This window comes from Macrobrachium nipponense, chromosome 16 (assembly GCF_015104395.2).
Source record: "Macrobrachium nipponense isolate FS-2020 chromosome 16, ASM1510439v2, whole genome shotgun sequence".
In the NCBI taxonomy this organism is placed as follows: Eukaryota; Metazoa; Arthropoda; class Malacostraca; order Decapoda; family Palaemonidae; genus Macrobrachium; species Macrobrachium nipponense.
The window spans coordinates 81111675-81121622 of record NC_087209.1 but is presented as its reverse complement, the minus strand read 5'-3'; positions in this window follow the sequence as shown (position 1 = coordinate 81121622).

Genomic DNA, 9948 nt, shown 5'->3' with positions numbered 1-9948 from the left:
AGAAAGAAAAAAGAAAAAGAAAAGGCAATTAGCCGAATGAAAAGGACAGAAGTTTGCCACAACATATTCGTAAATATTGCACGATAACGGAAGGCTCAGGGCATCGTAGATTCCCATTCCCATTTTAATCCTTCCATTGTTCCTTTGTGCTTATATGATGCAATCATTAGCACATTCAGCCAAACCATTTTTCTGGAAAACTATTCCCATTTGTATGAAGTATAAAATGTCAGCTTTGTCGCTCACGAATTAACGCGTTTTTTCATAAATCGACATGAAATAACAATATTGAAATAAGCACCTTGTTTATTCTGAATAGATCCAATGAATTGCATCGGGGTGCAATTTTAATGAAAAATTCGTCAACTTTCACTTTGCTGTAGTCAAGTAAATAGCTGTACAAAATATTTTATATATTTATTTGTAAAAATCTTTCGGCCGTACTGAGATTTTCCCTATATTGAACCATATACCGCTGTTTGAAAATAAAAGTAAAATACCTCTCGAAACTCTTTTTAGTAATATAGCGAATAATAAAAGAAGAAAAAGAAAATAAAAGAAAAGAACAATGTCAAAATCAAAGACGCTGGCCGTAGGTGTTCACTTTGAGTATTCTTGGCTGAATTACCATCTAAGCATAATATTATAATTGTCTACATTATTTTTTATTATTATTCAGAAGAGCAGCTCTGTTCATAAGGGGGAACCCCACAGGGCCCACTGACTTGAAATTCTAGATTCCAAAGAATACGTTGTTAAATTGAAAGAAGTATCATATGGGTTATTAGAAAAGAAAACGTCAATGAACAAATTAATAGATAAACAAATAAGTAAATCATTAAAATGCAAAGGGAATTGTATTTTGGCAGTAATGCATTGCACCTTCGCTTGAACCTTTGAAGTTCTAATGGCACAACATCCATAGTGAGACTTTTCCAGTTTAGCGTTGCATGGAATAAAGGACATCTGGAATGAAGTTCGAGGTACATTTAATGTATTTTGGTGTTGCTGCTCAGCAAATCTGGCTGCTCTTGGCAGGGAAGGAGGATCAGGAATCAAATGTAAATGTGAAAAATCTGTTAAAACACATCTCGTGAAAAATTGACAAACAAGAGACCATCCATCGATGGTCCTAGTCATAAATGCTAATGTTATGGAACGGAAACCTACCACCATGTGCCACTTTATGAGACCTTACGAACAGTACCTAACTTTCATGAGGCATATGATGAAACTTTCATTTTTGAGTTTCTCAAAAGTAAGATGTGAGGGTCATTATATATATATATATATATATATATATATAATATATATATATATATATATATATATATATATATATCATATATATATATATATATATATATATATATATATATATATATTATACGACTCTCCCCTATTTCCCCATGAAAAAAATGAAATTTAGCAAAACATGAATACTGAGTGTCCTTTCTCTCTCTCTCTCTCTCCCTCTCTCTCTCTCTCTCTCTCTCTCACACACACACACACACCCCATCTCTCTTTTGTTTCTCCTGTGCTGCCCTGGTTCGTACTATTTCCAGAACTACTGAGACATTGATCCCAAGATCCGAGAATAATCAGCGGATTAAATAAAACCAACCAGCACAAGAAATCGGCCTCACTCACCGCTCAAATCGCAGCAATGGATCAGATTTCGGGCATCCAAACCCAGTTTGGCTGCACACCTGGCCCCCCTTCCCATCCCCACACACAAGTTTGTGTGCCCTCACGGAGCAGCCCTTGCTCTTATCGTTCGCCATTTGGAAAAGGGGGGGGTTTTTTTTTCATGGCAGCCCTTTCGTCTAATCTATCACCAAGCAATAACCCCAGGAGAAAGGTAATGCACGAATCTGTGGTTGGTCAATCTGGATTCTATTTGCTTTTATTCTCCCCCCCCCCCCTTTTCATCAGTGTTTGTGTGGCGATCCTCCATTGCGATTCACTAATTCCCACAGCTGTGCTCCCTTAGAAGATATCTTGGTTAAGAGCTGTGGTCCCCTAGGAAGTGACTTTGTTCAATATCCTCCCCTTTTCAGCACAGTAGCGAGTTGAGCAGTAATTCAGGTTTCTTTGCCCTCTGAGGAATCTTACGATTTAATGTTAAGCTCATATCCGCCCACCCCCCGCCCCGTATTTACGTATATGATGTTTGCATTGCAGGTCTACTGCAAATTCTTGCTGTGAAGGTGGATTTTCCCGTTTCCTGTCCTTCTCTGGGCCAGATATTGCAGCTGTGAATCATCCCACGTGTCTTGGACACATGCTCATTGCGCCCAGCAATTAATCCAGCAAACAATACCTTTTGAAAAACAAGGAGGCATATACGACTTAGTAACATGACATTTACAAGTGTTCCAAAAAATGAGTGAAAAGACGAAAATAGGATATAAATATAGTGAGCAGAAGAAAGAGAGAGAGAGAGAGAGAGAGAAGTGGGACTAATTATAGTGCGTTTACTTTTCTAAGATCGCTCTGGTGGGGCCAAGTATAAAAGGCAGAGTTGTCTTATCTACCGGTATGTCAGTCCCATTAAAAGCTTCCCGCAAATATAATCCTTCTTAGGAGGATTCGCTTTAGACCTTGGGAGTCGAGGGAAAGGGTTTGCTTCTTTTTGTTTTAATTTTATTTTCATTCCCGATTCTATTTAGCAATTCCTCCTTTCTCTCTCTATAATTATAGATGCGCTGAATGGCCTGTTGGCTCCGGTGTTTGGACTTGAGACATAATTTCATAAGTCAATAGATCTATTATGCCCTTAGAAAAGACAACCACTCATTCCTTCTTTGCTTAACATTTTGTATCAAAATCATGCAAGTCAGTCACAGGACTCACTCTCTCTTTTCTTTTTTGAAATACTGGAGATTCCACTATGTTTCCCGTCTCTTGCTTCCTTGTTAAGTCTACAAATGGTCAATTCTGACACTTTTGTTGCTTCAGATGTTCTCTGGATACCCTTCGAAACATCAGTTACAGGACATTCATGATGTTTTTATAAAATGAAGTATTTCAGAAAATTATAGAATATTTCCTTGGACTCAGGTGGTGGGTGAAGGCGTTTGCGAGAGTCACTTGGGCTGTCCATTCATACTTATCACAGTGGGTGATCGAGAGCGAGTATCCTTTAATGATATTGACCATGACCTTTTAAAACCTCTTAAAAATCATAGGTCCCCTAAACTCAGATCTGGCATCGGCGGGGAAAAAATATGCCATATCTTCATTTTCGTTAACGAAACTGTGGTTTTAACGAAGAATGTACGAAATAAGATATATTAAAAATATCTGATGGAAACAAAGAACCACATTTCAAGAAATGAAAACTATTTTAATAGACTCCATGATAATAATATGATTACCATAACATGAAAATTGGCAACGTATGATATATGTACAAGCCACACCACAGCGATCTAATAAAAGTAAACGCACTGTAAATAGTAGTTCGTTTATTTTACGGTCCTTCATAAACATTTTACAAATATATGGGTCCAAATGGTACAATCCCATATATTTGTAAAATGTTTATGAAGGACCTTAAAATAAATGAACTACTAATTAATTAGCCCCACATGTATATAGTTATTACTTCTCTCTCTCTCTCTCTCTCTCTCTCGCTCGCTATATTAATATCCTATTTTCGTCTTTTCACTCATTTTTTGGAACATTTTTGTAAATTTCTTGTTACTAAGTCGTATATGCCTCCTTGTTTTTCAAAATATATTGTTTTCTAGATGAATCATCTGTTTGACCTTCCCCCAACGTGGGTGCTCCTCGGAAATGTGTGGCTGCTATAAATCGCTAATCTTGCCCTCAGGCGTTTTCTCGTTTCTGTAAAGTGAAATCGACCGTATACTAATCTTGTAATGTCAGCTTGGATATTAAGCCTACTTTTACTGTTTTTGCTCTGTATGATCAGTTGTGCCTAAGTAAAGGGTCGGGTTAGACCGAAAATTCTTAGCTCTCTTGCCTTTCATTTTCCTCCATGGCAAAACCTTTATTTATACATAGCTTCACGTTTTATATACTTCAGGATCAAGTTATTTCACACACACACACACACACACACACACACACATATATATATATAATATATACACTATATTATACACACACCCCGTATATATATATTATATATATATATATATATATATATATATATATATATATATATTTACATATATATATACACACACACACACACACACACACACACATTTATATATTATATAATATATATATATATACATAATATATATATATATATAATATATATATATATATATTATATATATTTATATTACTCGAAAGTTAGGAATAAGAAATTGACTAGGACTTAATTCAAAGAAATGTATCTTTCTCTAGTGGCCACCTTCAAATTCAAGCGGGCCACTTTTGGCCCATGCGCATAAGTTAAGTATATCTTAGTTTTACCAGACCACTGAGCTGATTAACAGCTCTCCTAGGGCTGGCCCGAAGGATTAGATATTTTTACGTGGCTAGGAACCAATTGGTTACCTAGCAACGGGACCTACAGCTTATTGTGGGATCCGAACCACACTATATCGAGAAATGGACTTCTATCACCAGAAATAAATTTCTCTGATTCCGCGTTGACCGAGCCGGGAATCGAACCTGGGACCACCGGATTGGCAGCCCAGGCCCATGCGCATAGAGCTGGACGGCTTTGATTTAGAGCCTTCTATCATGCGCCGGTCAATAATACATGTCACTTAGGACGATAAGCTCTTCACTTTATTTTCATCATTCATTTCCCTCACCCACCCTATCGCCTGCTGCCTGCCATAAAAAGAAAAAGAAAAAAAAAATTCATATAAGTTTCTGGGTGAAAGACAAACATTGTGAACGATTTCTTACATAGAGTTATGAATAAATGAAACAATGCTTAGAAATTATCTTTCTAACCTTAACGTTTCAGGTCTCTCTCTCTCTCTCTCTCTCTCCCCCCTTTTACATTGTTAGCTGTTCGCCATTCTCTATATTTTTATGCTGACACCCTCCCTTCTCGTTAGTTAGCCTACTTTTTTTAATGTGCAACACAAATTTATGAATCATATTTCTCCAGAAATCCTCTCTCATACAGTCAAAATAGTGCAACCTTTTGGTACATGTTATACCTCAGTGATTTGTTTGAATCAATTGACGATAAGCGGCCTCAAGACTTTATCTTTAAAAAATCAAGTTTTTCAAGTTGGATTGGTAGATGAACAGACAGATGTGCATTAGATCTTAGGTAAATCAAATAAATGAAAATTTCGACCGAAAAGATAAAGTTGTAATGGTCTAGGAGTAGATGGACAGCTTATCCACTTAGTGATAGAAAGTCAATAGTTTGCTTTATGTACTGGACAGAAATTATTTATGTCATCATTCAAACTACACTGGCAAAGCGACTGCTGTTTTCAAAACTGAAAAGACACTAAATGTTACTGATGAAAACCTGAACAAATTCGTGGTGATACATCATGCGCAAATATGGTGGACGTTTGAGAAGCAGAAAGTTGATGTTATTTTGTAGCAAGGCCCGAAGCAGCCTTCTCTGAATGATCACTGATATGCAAATAATCGGCGACCAGTAATATGTATAACTGTAGAATCTCACATAACTAAAACCAGAAGAAGTCAACTACAAATTTTTATTTATCTTAAGATGGTCTCCTTAGTTGTTCATTTAAAACAGAAATCAAGCTGTCAAAATGACAACCCTCTTCCATTCGTCGATTTCTGCTTGACTCTCATGACATCCATGTCAACCGTGAGCTCGGAATTTTCCTTCATGTTTTATCCAAGGTCCTTTAAATATACTCGGAGTATATTTAAAGGACCTTGGTTTTATCGATCTTATGGAGCGTTATTTTCATAAAGATTGATTCTAATGCCCGGTCTTATCCATTAATTACTTTCTAACGCTAATTATCGCGTATAGAATTATATGTTTGACTGTCTTTAAAACCGGCATGACAGAGTATCCATTCATGACATCTTTCGGTTCTGTCCCCAACAGACCGTTGAAGTAGATCGTTCTTATTGAAGACATTTAAATTCGCACAGATTTCTGCTGTGTCGTGCTATATGAACGAGTATAGTTTACTTTGGTTTTAATATATGTATGTATGAATATTTGAATGCATATGTATGTAAGTATTCCTCTCTCTCTGTCTCTGTCTGTCCGTCTGTCTGTCTGTCTATCTATCTATCTATCTATCTATCTCTATCTACTAAACATATATATATATATATCTATATATATATATATATATATATATTATAGATATATATATGTAATATATATAGATATATATATCTTATATCTATATATATATATATATATATGTATATAGTATAATATATAGATATAGAATATATATATCTATATATATCAGGAATAAGATATATATAAAAAAAAAATATATATATATTATATTATAAGATATATATATATATAGATATAGAATATATAATATATATAATATATATATATATTATATTATAATATATATATTATAATATATTAATATCTATATCTATATATATATATTATATATAGTATAAGCAGGTGGACGAAAAGGAGATGATGCATATTTCAACTTGATTTCCAGCCAACGTTTCAAAGCACGGCTTCATCATCAGGGCTAAAATACAAAAGTAACAATTAAAATCAATACATAAGACTCAGGAAAAATAATTAATGTTATAATATATTAGAACCGAAACATAAAAGGGGCAATAAGTCGCCATAAAATCCTGCTCAAGTTATGCCGTATGATGACTACACAAACATTATCTGCTCTTTGTGTAGAACTATTCCCTGCGTGTCAATAACAAATGTTGTCAAAGTTATCACCTCGAAAATACTCACTGCGCATTTTCTGCAGATTAATTATGTAAATAAGCTTTTACCACTAAAATCCCTCCCATCTCGTGGGGCAGTTTTTGCTGATTTCGTTTCACATCTATGTCCTGCCTTCAGTTTTATTGTCTTGCTATCATTTCTTCTCCAGTTCTCTTCCTCATTATCACCTGCCTTTATCCCTTATCATATCGATTTTCTGCTGTGTTCTTCCCCTTAATACATATATGATCTCCATTCCTAGTTCCTTCTTTCCCTTCAGTGTCCTAATGCATTTATCTAGTTTCCTTCTCTTACATTTTCTTTTTTTCATTGCTTCCTTTCATACGAACTACTTTCCACTTCTCATCTGTTTCCTTTATTCTTCAGTCACATTCAGTTCTTTATTCATAATTCCTTTCCGAAGTTTACTTTCCTTCCCCCTGTCAAATCTCCAGTTTTTTTAATTTTATAAATGTTCATTTTTAGACTTCTTTTTTTCATTTCGTTTCTTTATTTCCGTTTTATTCTTCATTTCTTTTGTTGACAGCCACCTTTACTTTTTTTCCCTTGTGGCATTTCTTTATACCAACAACTTAATCCCTCATCTCCCCCATATCTCTTGTTCTTCTTGCCCTTTCCGGACTTATCTTCCGCTATATTTACCTGTCCCTTTCTTCCATATGGCCATTCTGTTTGTTATCAGTCATTTATCCTATTCTTCCCTTCTTTTAAGTTTTCAACCACCTGCTCTCTCTAGCCATTTTTCCATTCTGATCACAGGTTATCTGGATCGATTGTTAATTTTATCCATTCCCCAACCTCTGTCCTTTTTAGTTTTCTGTAAAAGAAAACCATTGAGAGGCTTTGTCTGTCTGTCCGCACTTTTCTGTCAGCACTCAGATCTTAAAAGCTACTGAGACTAGAGGAGGGATGCAAATTGGTATGGTGATCATCCACCCTCCATTCGTCAGACATACCAAATCTAACCTTAACAGTTTCTATTTTATTTAAGGTTAAAGTAAGCCACGATCGTGCGTCTGGCCACGCTATAGGACAGGTTACCATCGGGTCTTGGCTGAAAGTGTCATGGGTCGCGGCTCATACAACATTATACTGAGACCACCGAAAGGTAGATCTATATCCGGTGGCCTTGGTTATACGCTGCACAGAAAACTCAATTCTTCGGCGCATTTTTACTTGTTTTAGAAGCATCTGCCTCTGCTAAACTCTTCTTCTCCGAAGTCTCTCTCACTTTAAGCCGCCTTCTTTTTCTTGTTTTTCTCTCGACCGAGGCCCTTTTCAGTCCTGCCTCCTCACTCATCCTTACCACATGGCTAAACCATCTTAATCTCAACCTTACCACATGGCCAAACCATCCTAATTTCGACTTTCTTATCATACCAATAATCTCTTCCATTCCAGCATTCCAGACCCCTTTTGCGCTGCATTCATTTTACTCTCATTTCTCCGGCCATTATTCAATGACCATTCTCCCCTTGCCTACCCTCATTCTCTACACGAATTTTCCCCCGCATCTATCTACATTCTCTCTATCCTTTTTCTGGTGTAACCATCTCTTATACTATCTCTGTCTAGTATTTTCTTCACTCTACCCCAGAAATCTGAATTTATTTTTCCTTATCCAGTTCTCTACAGTTCTCTATCCCCAATAGCTCTATCCACAGCTTCCCTCTATCCAGCTCTCTATCCATTGTTCATTTCTCTTAACGTACATTATCTATAGGTCTTGACACCTCTCCTTATCAAATGGAATCTATAATGAGTGTTCTCGTTTAATCACCCTGTATCTCTTTATTCGCCGTTTCCTTCTATCCAGCTTCTATTCCCTGCTCATTATCCAATTCTCCCTACTCCATATTCTCTCCAGCCATCAATGACTTCTCGTCACATATAGTCTGTAGTCACGTTCCCTGCCATCCAGCCATATTTTTCTTTCACTATTTATTCTTTCCAGTTCGTTTTCACTCCATCTGTTGTCTGATTCTCTTTACTTCGTAATCCCTGTACCCGTCGTTGACTTCTCTTCATCTCATGTTATCTAGAACCAGTTTTCCTTTCTCCTCACTTCATATTATACCTAAGAAATGGTCCTCTCTCCCTCACACCATATCCTTTCAAATGTTCCTCCTTTCTCTTCCACACACACACACACACACACACACACACACACACACACACACACACACTCCCTTTATCCATTGTTTCGTTCACACAGCCCTTGCTATTTCTGTTCGTTAACCCCTAGACCCAATGTATCTTTGCTATCCATTGTTTTATCTCACCACAGCTTCAATCTCTTTATTTTTAAACTCCGTTTTTGTCTTGTGGTCTGTTTGGCAATAAATGTTCTTCATATTTGGATTTGTTCTCCAAAATCTTTATATCAGTCTCTTTCTCTCTCAGTCATATTTTGTTAGATGCATTCTAATTTTCAGTTATTTACATTTGTATGTCTTTTCCTCCAGATCCCTTTGCAATTACGCCGTTTTTCATCGCCTTACCTAGTTTAATTCCTTCTTCATTTTTAAGCAATACTTCGTCTATTTAGTCTCATTTCCTTGTCGCATTTCCCTCTCAGTCTCACTTTAATTCTCGTGCTTTATCGGCTGTTATTATCGCCATTCGTATACTCTTACTCAAAGTAGAGTTACAATTCACAGGGAAAATCATTCCTAACACCCAATGATATACGAAGCACTGCACTGCCCTTTGCATTACAAAAATATCCCAACTTCTTTGCATAATGGCTTTCCATCAACCAGACAGCGGCAGAATTCTCATGGTGTTGATTTACGTTGTGGCATATATCACACAAGAAACAAGAAGTAATTTATTATATGCGAGGAAACTCGAACTCTGGTAAATGTTTCACTGGATGAACAGTGAATATAGGCAGGTAATATAGATACTAAAATTAACATTACTGTTATAACTGGTATTTTCTCTTTTGAATGTATTAACCGTAAACAATTTTTAATTCACAAGTTCTTAATTTTCCCCCCATTTTCTACTCTCGAAGAATCTTGAGGTAAGAATAAACGGTCGTAGTTTTA